The sequence below is a fragment of the Telopea speciosissima genome, chromosome 11 (assembly GCF_018873765.1).
Source record: "Telopea speciosissima isolate NSW1024214 ecotype Mountain lineage chromosome 11, Tspe_v1, whole genome shotgun sequence".
Lineage (NCBI taxonomy): Eukaryota > Viridiplantae > Streptophyta > Magnoliopsida > Proteales > Proteaceae > Telopea > Telopea speciosissima.
Genome location: NC_057926.1, coordinates 16,061,415 through 16,079,314, shown reverse-complemented (window position 1 = coordinate 16,079,314; position 17,900 = coordinate 16,061,415). Strand labels below are relative to the sequence as shown.

At 41.7% G+C, this 17,900-nt stretch overlaps 1 pseudogene; it reads left to right on the top strand.

Annotated features, from left to right (window-relative positions):
- Positions 1-7,008: 7,008 nt before the first annotated feature.
- LOC122644822 lies at positions 7,009-7,808 on the top strand (annotated as a pseudogene).
- The last annotated feature ends 10,092 nt before the right edge of the window (positions 7,809-17,900 follow it).

The following is a 17,900-nucleotide window of genomic DNA, read 5'->3' as shown; positions in this document are numbered from 1 at the left end:
GAGAAAAAGAGTATAGTTGGACATACATGTGTGATTCCGCTAAGGAGATGTTTGACAAATTAGTAGTAACCTATGAAGGTACCTCTGAAGTGAAATAATCTAAGATTGATATGTTAGTAAATGAATATGAATAATTTAAAATGAAAAATGATGAAGATATATATGCCATGTTTACTCGATTTACTAACATTGTGAACAAATTGAAAGGATTAGGTAAGGTTTACTCTAATGGTGAGAACGCTCGAAAGATTTTAAGATCCCTCTCAAAGGAATGGAGACCCAAGACTACAGCCATAAGAAAATCAAAAGACATTGATAAGCTAAGCCTAGATGAGCTGTTGGGATCACTCCAAACACATGAGATGGAGCTAAAACAAGACACCAAGGAGGATGAGCCTAAGGAGCCTAAGAAGAAGGTTGTCGTATTCAAAACATATGGCATAAGCGATGATGATGAAGAACTCTCAGATGATGAAATTGCCTATCTATCAAAGAAATTTTCAAAATTCTTGAAGAACAAAGGCAAAACGTAATTAAACAGGAGAAGGCTCTTCAAAGACCAAAAAGGTAAAAATCTTTCTAAGGATAATTCTGATTCTTCTTCAAAAGAAATTGTGTGTTATGAGTGTAGAAAACCTGGACACTTTAGAGGAGACTGCCCTAAGATAAAAAAAATATAAGAAGGCTTACAAAGCTGAACATACATTCGACTCAAGTGATGAAGACGAAGATGATGAAGAATCACAAGAAGAAGAGGAACAAACCAACCTAGCTTTAATGGCTACCGAAGAAGAAAAAGAAACTCAAAATGAGGTAACCCCTACTTCTCTTTCTAAAGATAAAGATTATTTAGAATTGGAAGCGGCTTTTGAAGACTTATACTAAAGTAGTATAGAATTGACCATTACTAAGAAAAATCTCCTAAAGGAGATAAACACCCTCTAAGTCCAAAACACATCTCTAACTTCTCAAGTAGAGAGTTTGGAAGAAGAAAAAGAAAAATTGTGTAAAGCATTAGAGTCTTTCACAAATGGTAAAAAGACCCTTGATATTCTATTCAAAAATACCTCAAAAGCACCCTTCAACAAGGAAGGAGTAGGTTATGATGTGAACAAAATTTCAAATCAAACCAATGAGGCAAGTTCAAGTAAAGTAACAAGTAAGAAAGTAAAAAAGAAGTTTTGTAATTATTGTAAAAAGAAAGGACATTTGATTGAAGAATGTTATGTTAGAAAAAAAACTCCTCAGTTAAACAAATCAAATCCCAAAGGGAAGACTCCAAACCCAAATGGTCCTCAAACTGTTGTATGCAACAATTGCAACAAAAAGGGATACACTATTTGAAAATGCTATCATATGAAGCAACCTTTTCGACCTTCTAGAAGACCATTTAATGGTCAAAATAGACCCTTCAATGGTCAAAAGAGACCCTTCAATGGTCAAAACAGGAGAAATCCACTAAAGGTACAAAGATCACCCAACAACCAAGAGTCATATAGAATGTCTCAAAACCAAAGACCTTGGAATCCTCAACCATATACAAATTGGTATCAGAGCAGGTGATCGCGAGTTCGAGTCTCCTCGGTGCCATGGGTGCTCTATTATTGGGTGTGCATTAGTACCATGGGTGCTCTGTTATTGGGCGTACATTTGGGGGGGGATTGTTGGGAGTGACCCAAAATGCCCTGCCCAGATCCCGGTTCGGGCGAGGAAGCGATGCGCGCTGGCTGGTGTGCAATAAGGAATTAAAGTTGCACCTTCCCTCACAAGGCGTCTTTTGGGGGATTGACAAGCGCTTGGTTCTACAGTACTATACAAGAGGGGGGTCACAGCACCACTGCTCCGGTGCCTAGGATCCAAGGGAGCCAAGTACGCCCTGGCAGAGGTCCATGAGGGGATATGCAGAAGCCACATGGGAGAACGAGCTCTAGCCTACAAAATCCTCCGCCAGGGGCTCTACTGGCCACGGATGCAAGAAGAAGCAATACAGTATGCCAAGACTTGCGAGCAATGTCAATTGTTCACCCCAGTACCCCATCTACCTGCCACCAAATTGACATCAATCCTCAACCCCATCCCCTTTGCCATGTGGGGGGTGGACATCCTAGGCGATTTCACAGCAGCATCCGGGAACCGCAAGTACTTGGTGGTTGCCATAGACTACTTCACCAAATGGGTCGAGGCTAAGCCATTGGCCAAAATAACAGAAAATGAAATGGAGAAGTTCGTCCGTGACGACGTCATCTACAGGTTCGGGGTACCAAGGATACTAGTCTCAGACAATGGGAAGCAGTTTAACTAAGGGTGTTAATGGGTCGGGTTGGGCCGGGTCTGCCTTAAACCCTAACCCAACCCTAGAGGCCTTAACCTAAACCCTGACCTGACCCGACCCTGCCAGGGCCAAGAAACCCTCAACTCGGTCCCAACCTTGCCAAGGTTTTTCCTGACCCGACCTAGCCCTGATTGACCCTGATAAGGTCGGGCAGGGTCGGGTTGGCCCTAATTGACCCTGTCTTGACCCTGACCCTAACCCTGATTTTATCTGTAATCCCATGTGCCTTTAGGGCTTTTTTTGTCTTTTGCTTTTTAATTTTTTTATTAGGCTATATATATATATAAATAAATATTAGACCCAAAAAAAAAAAAATATATATATATATATATATAATATTATATACTTATAATAATACAGGGTCGGGTTAGGCCGGGCCGGGCTAAGCCCTGACCCAACCTAACCCGACCCTGCTAGTGCCAGACTATAACTAAACCCAAACCCGCCCTCAGGGTTGAAAAATCAGGGTCGGGTTTGGACCAGGCTTAGGGCGTGTTCGATCGGGTTCGGGCGAGCCGGGCTTTATTGACACCCCTAAGTTTAACAACCCCAAGTTCAGAGCATTCTGCCAAAACTACAATATTGATTATCGACTTGTCTCGGTAGCCTACCCACAGGCCAATGGTCAGGTGGAGGTGACAAACAGAACATTACTAGAAGGGGTCAAGAAAAGGCTAGAAGGAGCCAAAGGGAAGTGGGTCGAGGAACTACCAAGCGTTCTGTGGGCGTACCGAACCACAGTAAGGACACCCACAGGAGAAAGCCCATTCCACCTAGCGTATGGCACAAAGGCACTGGCATCAGTACATGTCCTCACAATGTCCCGCAGAGTACTGCACTTCAACGAGCGCACCTACGACGATGGACCACGAGTGAACCTGGACTTCTTAGATGAGGTCCGTGAGAAGGCACTCCTAAGGAACGTGACATATCAGCAATGAACAGCTAAGTACTATAACGCCAGAGTAAGAGAAAGGATCTTCCACAAGGGAGACCTAGTCCTAAGGAGGGCCAGTGCATCGTAGCCACGAAAGGAAGGGAAACTGTCAGCTAACGGGGAAGGACCTTACATAGTTTCCAAGCAGATATGTCCAAGGACCTACTGCTTGAAAACTCTAGGGGGCAAGAAGATAGATCGCACCTAGAACACAAAACACCTAAAGAAGTACTACTAGTAAGAGGAGCAGCAGTAGTAGTAGCATAGTCGGCTGTAAGCCATGGTACACAGTAAGTCACATTACAATTACAATTTTCAAGGATAATTTGAAATTTTATATTGGGATACATTTGCCTACTCTACCCGTCGGTTGAACACCTCCAAAGCACTATGGTCTACAGACCACTTCCAAAACTCCATGGTCTACGGACCACCTCCAAAGCATCATGGTCTACGGACCACCAAGGTGCAAGGCCACCCAGGTCCATGGACCACCAAGGCATAACGCTACCAATGTCTCCGGACCACCAAGGCGCAAGGCCACCCAGGTCCACGAACCATCGAGGCGTAATGCCACCAAGGTCTCCGGACCACCGAGGCATAATGCCACCAAGGCGCAAGGCCACCTAAGGCCATGGGCCATCAAGGCGTAATGCCACCAAGGTCTTCGGACCACCGAGGCGTAATGCCACCAAGGGGCAAGGCTACCCAGGTCTCCGGACCACCAAGGTGCAATGCCACCAAGGTCCGTTGACCACCAAGAGGCAATGCCACCAAGATCCGCTGACCACCAAGGCGCAATGCCACCAAGGTCCATTGACCACCAAGGTGCAATGCCACCAAGGTCCATTGACCACCAAGGCACGATGCCACCAAGGTCCGTTGACCACCAAGGCGTAATGCCACCAAAGTCTCCGGACCACCAAGGTGCAAGGCCACTAGGGTCCACGGACCAACAAAGATCGAGAACTATCAAGGCGCAAGGCCATCAGGGTTGAACGACTACCAAAGCCAGTCGGCCATATACGAGTGACGAAGAGCAATACACAAAGGAGCGCGGATCCAACCACAGAAATCCAGAAAGAAGACTATAGGAGAAGGAAACCTCATCTGCTCGGTGGGAGAAGGCACGATCGACTCCCCAGGGGCGCGAAGGACAATCTCAGAAGGTATGTGGTACAATTGACAAAATGACACCAAGTCCGATGCGGTCAAGATGCTCGAGAACCGTCCCATCCTACTATTGGGATCCTTGACCGGCGGTACCACCCCAGCATCATCTCTAGGAGGACTACCATCTGGGCCAGGACTATTAACGGCATCCTCCCCATCACTAGAAGTAGGTCTGGGAGGAGGCAATGGAGGGAGAGTGTCTACAGAAGACGTCATGGACAATGGCAAGGAAGGCTACTTACTTGAGTAGTAGTCCCCCAACGTCAAGCCACCGACCCAAGAGAGTGGAAAGCAAGCTGCAACGACTAACAAGCAAACCTAGGAGGAAAGGTACCAAAAAAAAAAATATATTTTTTCCATGGCCAAGGGCTGTAGATGACAGGCCATGGACATGGGCAAGGCTTGAGGTTCGAGGTCAAGGTCTAAGGATGAGGTTCGAGGTTTGAAGTCGAGGTCCGAGGTCGAAGTTCGCGAGGGGTCGAAGTCAAGGTTTGAATAAAGACGTGTCTATGGCCAAAGAAGACCAAATTGACTCAATACGGAAAAAAAAAAAAAGGGCCAAGAGGCCACGACCAAGAGACCACGGCCAAAAGACCACGGTCAAGAGGCCATGGCCAAAGGGCCATGGGGGCCATCAATGGGCATCGACTCTTAAGAGAGACAACAAAGAGAGTGAAAAAAAAAAATAAGGGGCTAAGGGTCCATGCCCAAAAGGCATGGGCGTCGACTCTTAGAGAGAGAAGGGAGAGAAGAAAGAGAGTGATGAAAAAAAAAAAAAAAAAGCGCCAAGGGTCCACGCCTAAAAGGCATGGGCGTCAACTCTTGGAGAGGGAAGGGAGAGAAGACAGAGAGTGAAGAAAAAAAAATTAAAATCTATCAATGGGCGGCGCCCAAGAGAAAAAGAAGAAAAGAGAGAGAAGAGAGAAAAAGTAGGAGAGAGAAAAGAAGAAAAAGAAGAAGAAGAAGAGAGAGAGATGAGAGAAAAAGTAGGACAAAGAAAAGAAGAAAAAGTAAGAGAGAAGAAAGCAAAAAAAAAAAAGGGAGTCTTTGGCCATGGCCAAGGATCGCAGTCGATAGGAGCCAATGGGGGCGGACAGTTGAGCGGTGCTAATGGGCGCAGACAATTGAGCAGTGCCAACGGGCGGGGACGAGCACGGTGCCAACGGGCGCGGACAGTCGAGCGGCACCAACGGGCGTAGATGAGCACAAATAGGCTGAGGTACGAGCAAAGAATGTGAGACCGAGGCACGGGCGACACGGATGCAAGGGGCCGACAAGCTCGTGATCAAGACCACGGATGTGATCAAGACCAAGAGTAAGAAACACTAAGTAGGCCAAGGCTGGGCAAGCCACTAGGAAGGCCAAGGGCTAATAGTCAAGAAAGAAAGAAACTAGAAGAGAGCAAGGGAGACAAAGCTTCAAAACAAAAATGGAGAAGTTACTCTCTTGAACACTCCGTTCCAAGAGAGTGGGGGGCAAATTTTAAGCCCAAATTCATAACAACCAATCGGAGGCTGCCACATGTCCCAGCCCAAGGAGGTGGACCATGACAGGACCAGTGAAGGACCAACCACAGGCGCGGACCGCATGGCCCTTCACGGGCGCGGATAACATGACTACCCTCGGGTGCCAATCCGCATGACCACCCTCGGGCGCCGATCCACAAGACCATCATCGGGCACGGATGGCCTACAGGCATGACCTCGGACAAGCACGGGCGAAGACCGACCTAAGGTACAGATCAGACCCCAGGCGTAGACCCTGATCTAAGATCAAGGTACTACCACCACCATCAATAAGACATACACCATCTCAAGGACTCTAGACCACCGCCTATCAGCTGTACAGTCCTAGACGGACATAAAACCAGGCACCTTATCTGATAACGTATCAGCATCTATCTGCTAGGTACGTCAGTCCTACAAGGACACTACCTCCTGTAGGAGACAACCAATCAAGGAAGAACCCTGCTACCCAGGGACTATCAACTATGAGAACTACTCACCATCGACTGGGACTCCACACTGCCACACTCCACTATAAAAGCAGAGGTATTCCACCCCATCAACCCATCTTGAATTCTAACTTTTCATCTGTTTACTCCGAGAGATCTAACTTTGGCATCGAAGAGTCCTAGGCTGGAACCACATTGGTTCTCCTTTGTCACCTTGGTCTTTTTGCAGGTTACGGCACTCGAGGGACCACCGAATGATTTCCTGACGCAACAGTACCATATCAAATCAATATAGTATCGACATTGAAAATACAATATGATTTTAATATCTGCTTTCTATCTACTGTACCGAATCAAATTCATACCAATTGACACCCTTAAATAATGCATGATCCGCATGAGAAGTGACTGTCTGACTTATCATTTTAATTTCCTTGGTTTTTTCACCCACGCACTGAAGCCAGAGCCACAAAGAGATCTAATATAAAGGGGATCTTCATGTATCTCATAGATAGAGACGTGAAAGTAACCCTCTTAACCTTTCATGGGGTCCCCCTCCTAAATTGATGTGGAGGACAACACAACATGGTTGTATGACTTTTATGACTAGAAATGGAAAATTCCAAGGATCACATCAACTTTCCTTCCTCGTTAATTCATGTTTCAATGAAATATCATACCTGCTCGAAACATATAGTTCACATCACATACTTAGATTTGAAAGCTGATCTCCCTGACGTGAAGACCAATGCATATGTGCATCTCTCTAGTCTCTACTACCATATAATATAAATGGTTGTGGGTTTCAACTATTCTCATCATATCCTTTTGTTATTAGGTTTCTTTCTTGATCACCTCATCAGATGATGGCTTCTTAGTGGAGGTTTATTCAAAACAAGAAAGAGGCATATTGGTTCTATAGGATCGTCTCTATATTTTATGACATCATAGGAAACCCTCCACACTATACCGAAGAAATGAGGGAAGAAGCCCTAGAGACCTTGGACCTCCATGACCGGAACCTGATAGTGGTAGACGTTGGAGGTGGAACAGGGTTCACTACTTGTGGTGTTGTTAAGCATGTAGATGCCAAGAATGTTACCATTCTCGACCAATCTCCTCACCAACTTGCAAAGGCAAAGCAGAAAGAAGCCTTGAAGCATTGCACCATCATTGAAGGTGTTGCTGAAGATCTTCCCTTCCCAACTGATTATGCTGATAGATATGTGTCAGCAGGAAGCATCGAATACTGGCCTGACCCATAGCTTGGTATCACTGAAGCATTTAGGGTTTTGAAACCAGGTGGGAAGGCATGTATGATTGGACCTGTGTATCCAACCTATTGGTTGACTTGTTTCATTGCGGATCTGTGGATGCTCTTCCCTAATGAGGAAGAGTATATGGAATGGTGATAAACCCAAAATCATATTGACCAATCGGGAGCCACCACGTGTCCCAATCCAGGGGGTGGGCTGTCCCAGGCCTGGAGGACGACCAGCTCAGACATGAATCGTAAACATGGTCACCAGGCGCGACTTCACAAGCGTGACCTCAGGGGTGCGACCTCACAGGCGCAGCCTCGGGGGCGCGGCCTCACCAAGCATGACCTCACAGGTGCGGCCTCACCAGGCATGGCCTCACCAGGCGTGGCCTCACCAGGAGTGGCCTTGTGGGCATGGACCTCAGGTACGGAGCGGACTCAGATGTAGACCTAATCTAAAACTAGACTACTACCGCGGCCATCTACAAGATATACACCGCCTCAAGGACTCTAGGCCATCACCTACGAGTCACGTCATCCTGACGGACTCAAACACTAAAGATCATATCACCACCCGCAAGTGTCTATCTACTAAGGACATCAGCGTTACAACACTACCTCCCTTAGGGAGACCACCAACCAAGGAAGAGCCCATCTACCCAGGGACTCTATCAACTGTGAGGACTATTTACCATCAACTGGGACTCTACACACCGCCATGCTCCACTATAAAAGGGAAGGTATGCTAACCCCCTCGAGGGATTTTGAATTCTATTCATTCATCTGCTTGCTCAGAGAGATCTAACTTAGGCATCGGAGAGTCCTAGGCCGGAACCTCATCGGTTCTCCTTTGTCACCCAGGGACCCTTGAACAATTTTCTGATGCAACAGATTGGTATCGTCTGTGGGAATGAAGCTAGCCATCGTACCTACTAGCTAGTTTCCCTAATTAAGGAATGGCACCACGAGGCAAGTAGACCGCTCCCTCCACCAATAATGCTACGAGGGAGGGGAACGGATCACCTCCTCTAGAGAGCTCGCGTCACAGAGTCACTAACCATGTCTCTCAGGAGAGGGAGGTCCCACATAACCAACAGGTTGAGGTAGTCAACCTCAACCCCGAAGCAGCCATGGAAGCCACCATGGAGCCAGTATCTGATCCTAATGCACCAGCGACTGTGGGTCAGATCAATGACTTGTAGTGGCAGATTCTCCATGACCAGTGACTCTTTCGAGACTACCTGAGGTAGCGCACGACATCCCACCATCATAGGGCATTGCCACGACCAAGGACGGAACCTATCCCTCGATAAGAGCAAAACCCTAGGAGGTCACTGTTAGGGACATACAAATGGCCCTATACACTCCAAGTCATCTCCATGATGACATAGATGTTTTGATGATAACAAATAAGATCACCCTCAGACTAATGCTTGTGTTTAAGTTATTTAGATTTGAAGCATAGTACCAAGTGAGGGGGAGCGTATACAAATGCATATACACAGGAAGAACATACATAGGATGAATATCTCAAAGACATGGAAGTCAAACTTTGATGACTAAAGGCTTTAAGCATTCTTGAAGATTGAAGATTTGAAGACTTTGTAATTAAACTTATGTAATAGTTAAAGTCACAATTAATGTAATGCACACACACACGCATACATCCATTTAGAATGTCCTTAGGTGGTAATTTGACCCCTTAGACATTTGACTTTTTGGTGTTGGAACCCTCCCAAACCAACCCCTTTTTAATACTGGACTATTTACACTGAAAATGCCCAATCCAGCATACCGAATTTCCATCCAGCATACCGAATTAATGGGAATCTCAGGAAAATGGTCACAGTGACTCACCTAAGCAAGCTGGATAAGGATCCAGCATACCGGATCCTGCCCTGCCTGCACTTTGCCCTGATCCGGCATACCGGATGGCTATCCAACATACCGGATCATTATATTACTGAATCTTATTTTACCGTTATTCCTCTATTTAAAAAAGAAATTAGATGATCCGGCATACCGGATTAGAATCCAGCATGCCGGATTATATATGGCTTGTGGAATCCGATCCTTACTTAGATTCCTAATTAATTCAAGCCTCTTAGCCTATAAATACCCACTTGTTTAAGGTTCTAATCACCACTACTAATCACAATCAAGAGCCTCCATAAACAAGTCAATCTTAAGTGAGAATTCAAGTACCAATCCAAGGCATTCAATCTCACTTAGCTCCCTTCATTCATACTTGCACTCAAGCTTCTTAGTGTGAAAGGTAGCAAAGCTTCACTAAGGTTGAGGTAACTTTAATCTTAGTATTTATTTATATTTTATATGTTATTTTGAGTCCTCTTGCATGGAATCAAGAGTAGGATGAGTCCTCTTGCTCAATAATTAAGATTAGTTGTTGTTGAGTTCTTTTGCTCATTTCTTAAGAGTTGTACGAGTCCTCTTGCTCTTACTCAAGATTTGACATAGTGAAATTCTCTCTAAGGTGAGAGGAGTAAATGTAGGCAAAAGTTGGCCAAACCATTATAAATCTCTTGTGTCATTTTTTATACATTGCTTGTCTTTACTTTGGTGATTTATTTTAATTTTCGCATGAGTTGTTATAATTCCATAGCTTCACCTATTCACCTCCCCTCTAGGTGAATCCACATTTGGTATCAGAGCGGGAGCTCAAGACCGTGATTATTTTTAATCCAACAAAGAGTATTAAGATCATGGGATTCTCTGTCAATCGTAAGGTTGAAGGATATAATATTACCCGACCTCCCTTCTTTGAAGGTAAAGGATTCTCCTATTGGAAGAATCGTTTCAAGAACTTCGTGTGTGCCAATAACATTGACACATGGGAAGTAATTGAAAATAGACAAAATACCATAGACAAGCCCAAAGAAGAGTGGACCCCAGCTGAAAAAGCTAAGATGCAACTCAATTTTATTGCTATAAGTTATATTCAATATGCTCTAGGAGAAAAGGAGTACAATAAAACCTGCATGTGTGACTTCGCTAAGGAGATGTTTCATAAGCTTATTGTTACCTATGAAGGTACTTCTGAAGTCAAACAATCTAAGATTGATATGCTAGTAAATGAGTATAAGCTATTTAAAATGAAAAATGATGAAGACACATATGCTATGTTTACTCGATTTACTAACATTGTGAACAAGCTGAAAGGTTTAGAAAAAGTTTACTCCAATGGTGAAAATGTGCGAAAGATTTTAAGATCCCTCTTAAAATAATGGAGACCCAAGACTACAGCAACAAAAGAATCAAAGGACATCGACAAGCTAAGTCTAGATGAACTGTTGGGATCACTCCAAACTCATGAGATGGAGCTCAAACAAGGCACCAAGGAGGATGAGCTTAAAGAACTAAAGAAGAAAGTTATTGCATTCAAAACCTATGATATCAGCGACGATGATGAAGAACTCTTGGATGATGAGATTGTCTATCTATCTAAGAAATTTTCAAGATTCTTGAAAAACAAGGACAAAACTTTATTCAATTAGAGAAGATTTTCCAAGGACCAAAAAGGTAAGAGTGTTTCTAAGGATAACATTGACACTTCTTTAAAAGATATTGTATGTTATGAATGTAGGAAACCAGAACATTTTAGAGGAGATTGCCCTAAAATGAAGAAATACAAGAAGGCCTACAAAGCTGAACACACCTTTGACTCAAGTGATGAAGAGGATGAGGATGAAGGGTCATAGGAAGAAGAACAACAAACAAATTTGGTACTCATAGCTACTGAAGATGAAGAAACCCAAAATGAGGTAACTCCCACTTCCCCTTCTCATAAAGATAAGGACTTTTTAGAATTGGAAGAAGCATTTGAAGACCTTTACCAAAGTAGCATGGAATTAGCTACTACAAGAAAAAATCTCTTAAAAGAGATAAACACCCTCAAAGACCAAAACATAACTTTAACTTCTCAAGTAAATATCTTGGAAGAAGAAAAAGAGAAATTGTGTAAAGCCTTAGAGTCCTTTATAAATGGTTAAAAGACTCTTAATATCTTACTTGGAAATGTCTCCAAAGCATCCTTCAATAAGGAAGGAGTAGGCTATGATATGACCAAAGGTTCAAATCACACCAAAGAGGCAAGTTCAAGTAAAATAACAAGTAAGAAAGTAAAAAAGAAATTTTACAACTATTATAGAAAGAAATGACACTCAATTGAGGAATGTTACGCTAGAAAGAAAACTCCTCAATTTAGCAAACCAAATCCTAAAGGGAAGACTCCGTATAACCCTCAAATTGTTGTATGTAATAATTACAACAAAAAGAGACACACTATTTAGGAATTTCATCATATGAATCAACCCTTCCACCATCCTAGAAGACCTTATAATGGTCAAAATAGGAAAAGTCATTCAAATGTATCAAAATCAACTAGAACTCCAACTAAGGTGTAAAGATCACCCAATAACCAAGGTTCATATAGAATACCTCAAAACCAAAGGCCTTGGAACCCCTTATCATACACAAGTTGGTATGGAAACCAAAAGGTAAATGGTCATCAAATGGTGTGGAGACCAAGAGGAATGTATAATACTAACAATGATGGACCCAACACTCAATGGGGACCAAAGTTTTATTAAACATTCTTGTCTTGTAGGTGCACTTGAGCAATATGGAATGGTATATTGATAGTGGTTGCTCGAAGCACATGACTTCCAACCCAAAGCTGTTTTTGAAACTCAAGAAATAAAAAGGAAGATGGGTATCCTTCAGAGACAACATCAAAGGAAGAATCATTGAAAATGGATCGATAAAATTTGGAGGTACTGTAATCTCTAACGTCAACCTAGTTGATAACCTTAAGTACAACTTGTTTAGTATAAGTCAACTATGTAATAATGGCTATTTTGTTAACTTTAATGCCTCCAAGTGTGAGATTAAAAATTCTAATGATAACATGATTCTTGAGGGTTGTAGGAAGAATAATGTTTATATTTGTACATTTAATGTAAACTCTCATGATGCTTGTCTTATATCTAAGTTTGATGATGCAATCTTATGACATAGAAAATTGAGACATATTAATTCTAAGATAATTAGATCCCTTTCCTCTAAGAACTTGGTGAGAAACTTACCTAAGTTGAATTTTGATAAGCAACACACTTATGAAGCATGTCAAAGAAGTAAACTTATAAAAGCTTCTCATAAGGCCATTAATTCAGTTGCTACCTCAAGATCTCTACAATTACTTCACTTAGACTTGTTTGGACCTATTCAAACCACAAGTTTAGGAGGTAAGAAGTACACATTTGTTATTGTAGATGATTACTTCTGATTCACATGGACCCTCTTTCTCAAGCATAAAAATTATGCATTTGAGGAGTTTGTAGCTCTTTGCAAGAGAATACAAAATCAAAAGGGTTACTTGATCACTTCTATAAAAAGTGACCATGGAGGTGAATTTGATAACATAGAGGAATTTGGTGAGTTTTGTCAAAAATAAGGTATAACACATAATTTCTCGGCTCCTAGAACATCACAATCTAATGGGGTGGTTGAAAGAAAAAATAGAACTATCCAAGAAATGGCTAGGACAATGCTCAATGAGTATTCCTTGCCTAAGTATTTTTGGGCCGAAGCTGTTCACACGGCTTATTATGTGTTAAACCGGATTTTGATAAGACCTATCTTGTTAAAGACCCCTTATGAACTGTTTCATAACAAATTGCCTAAAGTTAATTATTTCAAGGTATTTGGTTATGCTTGTTTCATTCTTAATACTAAAGATAACTTAGGAAAGTTTGAAGAAAAAACTGATGATGGTATATTCCTAGGCTACTCCACAAATAGTAGAGCATATAGAGTGTTTAATAAAAGAACACTAGTTGCGGAAGAGTCTATGAATGCTAGATTTGATGAATCTATGACAAAAGAAAAGTATAAAGACCTAGAAGAAGATGATGAAGATGAAGTACTTGAAATTAGGAAAAGAGTTGAAAAAGTTACTTTAGATGAACCTAATGATCAAGTATATTAACTTCCTAAAGAGATTAGAACTGTTAAAGACCACACCCTTGACCTAGTCATTGGAAACCTAGATAAAGGTATAAAAACCAGGAGTAAAATCCAAAATGTTTGTTCCAATGTGGCCTTCATTGCTACCATTGAACCCAAGAACATTAAAGAAGCACTTTTGGATAGTAATTGAATAATTGCTATGCAAGAAGAGCTTAACCAATTTGAAAGGAATCAAGTTTGGGACTTAGTACCAAGACCCTCTAACTCCAAGATTATTAGAACTAGATGGGTTTTCAAAAATAAACTTGATGAAGATGGTAACATAATGAGAAACAAGGCTAGACTGGTTACCCAAGGCTATAACCAACAGGAACGCATTGACTTCGATGAGACCTATGCTCCTGTAGCCAGACTTGAATAAATTAGAATGTTGCTTGCATTTGCTTGTCATAAGAATTTCAGGTTACGTCAAATGGAAGTGAAGAGTACATTTTTAAATGGCTTCATCAATGAAGAAGTACACGTCATCCAACCACCTGGATTCGAAGATCCAAAGTTTTCAGACCATGTATACAAGCTGAAGAAAACCTTGTATGACTTGAAACAAGCTCCAAGAGCATGGTACGACAGGCTAGGTAAGTTTCTGATTGATGATGGTTTTACAATGGGTAAGATAGATACAACTCTCTTTGTGAAACATAAGAATAAAGACTTAATTCTTGTTCAAATTTATGTAGATGACATCATATTTGGATCTACAAATGAATCTCTCTATCTTGAGTTTAGTAAGAGTATGAGTAGTGAATTTGAGATGAGTCTTATGGGAGAATTGAACTTCTTTTTAGGACTTCAAATAAAACAAACTCCTAATGGAATTTTTATCAGTCAAACTAAATATCTTAAGGAATTATTAAAGAAGTTTGACATCAATGGACAGAAGTCATCCAGTACTCCAATGAGTATATCTGTAACTCTGTCTAAGGATGAGGATGGAACCCCAGTTGACCCTACCAAATATAGAAGTATGATAGGTAGTTTACTTTACCTAACGGCTAGTAGACCAAACATAATGTTTAGTGTCTGTGCTTATGCTAGGTTCCAAGCCAAACCTATGCAATCCCATTTGAGTACTGTAAAGAGGATCTTCAAGTACTTAAAAGGAACTCTAAGCATTGGCCTATGTTACCCTATGGACAATGACTTTGACCTTATGAGCTTCTCTGACGCTGACTTTGTCGGTTGTCATGTTGATTGTAAGAGTACAAGTGGATGTTGTCACTTCTTAGGATCATGTTTGGTTTCGTGGTTTAGTAAAAAGCAAAACTCAGTTGTTCTATCTACCACCGAAGCTAAATACATCACCGCGGGACGATGTTGTGCACAAGTGCTTTGGATGAGGCAAACACTCCAAGATTACAGAGTTAAGTTTGACACTTCCTCTATCCAATGTGATAACACAAGTACAATTAACCATAGCAAAAATCTGATTTTACACTCTCGAGCTAAGCATATTGATATTCGTCATCACTTTCTACGTGATACAGCTTAAAGAGGTGTAATTCGACTTGACTCTATTGAGATCGAGAAGCAACTTGCGGACATCTTCACAAAACCCTTAAGTGAAGAAAGATTCTACTCTCTTAGATGAGAACTTGGCTTATGTGACCCATTTGAATAACTGAAAATGATTTCAAAACTTGCTATTTTCTCTGTTTTTGCCTGAAACGGTATACCGGATCACAAAACGGTATACCGGATTAGCATATCTGGAAGTTTTTTACCGTTAATGCTTGAAATGGTATACCGGATCATCAATCGGTATACAGGATCATTGATTTTTTTTTGACCGTTTTATAGCTGTTACAGTTGAATTCAGGCCTATATAAAGCTCTCATTTTGTCATTTTCTGAATCATTGTTCACTCCACCTTTACTCTCTAGTCTCATTCTATCTTAATACATAAATTTTCTTTCTCTCTCTCTCTCCTTCGAACCTCTTTTTCAATATGAGTAGAAGAGGCAAGGATGTTATACCCAAAAGGCAACAACCATCCAAAAGGGGAAGAACCAGAAGCTCCTTGAGACAACCATATGCTCCAGGGGAAGATCGTCTCTTTCGATCTCCAGAATGTCATGCTAATTGGCCCCTCTATCTTGCTCAAAAAATCGAAGAAGGCTGTGAAGTCAACATCTTTTCCTTCAATAGTATTCGACTTGAGGATATGTTTAAAGATATTGGTTGGGAACCCCTTCTCAACATGACTGAACCTTGCTACCCTCATTTGGTCAAATACTTTTATACCAATCTCAACTTCAACGGAGCGGATGATTCTTTGAAACTCCACTCTTATGTGAAAAGTGTTCACATAGAACTTTCCATTGCCCATTTTGCTCGTCATCTTGGACTCTCTTGCGATGGACCTTGCATCTTTTGGACTCCAAAAAGCACTATCTTTAAAGACTTCATCAACCATAAAGAAGTTTACTCCTCCATCTTGAAGCAATATGACCCTCAGGCGGCAACCGTGGTAATTGGAAGACTTCGCCTTATTCCCCATGTCATTTCCTATATTATTCAACACAATTTTATTTCTCGGGGAGGCGATAGAAATAAGTGTCTCACCTCTCAAGCCTACCTCACTTATTGTGTATATACCAATACACCCACTTGTCTTCCATACTTCATTATGAGGTATATGGAATCTTGTGCTCACCCCCAAAAGCATACCAATCTTTCTTATGGTCGGCTTCTCACTCATATATTTTGAGCCTTTGACATTGATCTTGATCGTGAGGAAGAATCCACCTTGTCTTTTCAACACATCACTCGTAATAGCTTTCACACAATTGCTATTCCTGCTCCCTCCGATGTGTTTGTTGAAGAAGAAGAAGACTTGGATGCAAATGTGCCTCCTCCTCGTCAAGCACAAGAAGGCATTCTGGCATCCTTACAAAAATGGGTGTCAAGCATCGATGATTACATGGACGAAGCAAATACTCATATCATGGAACTTGAATTTCGTCAACAGCGAATTCAAGAGGATGTGACATCTCTCCGCAATGATGTGAGGACCGGATTTGACTCTTTAAATGTGCGCCAAGATAAAATCCTCAATGCCATTCATTCACTTGCTTTCAATCTTGGTCATCTCTCTCTTGATATGCCGAGAGCCACTCCTCAAGGAGTTCAACCACCTTTTCCCGGGGCCTCAAGCTCTATTCCACCCCTTCCACCCTTTGATCCTAATGCACGATGTAAAATGCCCCTCTTTTTGACAATGACAAAGGGGGAGAAGTATTGGACTTGGATTAAATTGTAATGGAACTATTATGCTTATTTGATTTGGTGTAATCCATATGTTTTGATATGAATGATGAAATTGTTCTTGCCTTTATAATTATTTTATTTTTGCTCCATTTTGTTTTACTTGGATTATTTGTCATTATCAAAAAGGGGGAGATTGTTAGGGACATGCAAATGGCCCTATACACTCCAAGTCATCTCCATGATGACATAGATGTTTTGATGATAACAAATAAGATCACCCTCGGACTAATGCTTATGTTTAAGTTATTTAGATTTGAAGCATAGTACCAAGTGAGGGGGAGTGTATACAAATGCATATACATAGGAAGAACATACACAGGATGAATATCTCAAAGACAAGGAAGTCAAACTTTGATGACTAAAGGCTTTAAGCATTCTTGAAGATTGAAGATTTGAAGACTTTGTAATTAAACTTGTGTAATAGTTAAAGTCACAATTGATATAATGCACACACGCACGCATACATCCATTTAGAATGTCCTTAGGTGGTAATTTGACCCCTTAGACATTTGACTTTTTGGTGTTGGAACCCTTCCAAACCAACCCCTTTTTAATACTGGACTATTTACACTGAAAATGCCCAATCCGGTATACCGGATTCCCATCCAGCATACCGGATTAATGGGAATCTCAGGAAAATGGTCACAGTGACTCACCTAAGCAAGCTGGATAAGGATCCAGCATACCGGATCCTGCCCTGCCTGCACTTTGCCCTGATCCGGCATACCGGATGGCTATCTAGCATACCGGATTAGTGTATTACTGAATCTTATTTGACCGTTATTCCTCTGTTTAAAAAGAAAATTAGGTGATCTAGCATACCGGATTAGAATCCAGCATACTGGATTATATATGGCTTGTGGAATCCGATCCTTACGTAGATTCCTAATTAATTCAAGCCTCTTAGCCTATAAATACCTACTTGTTT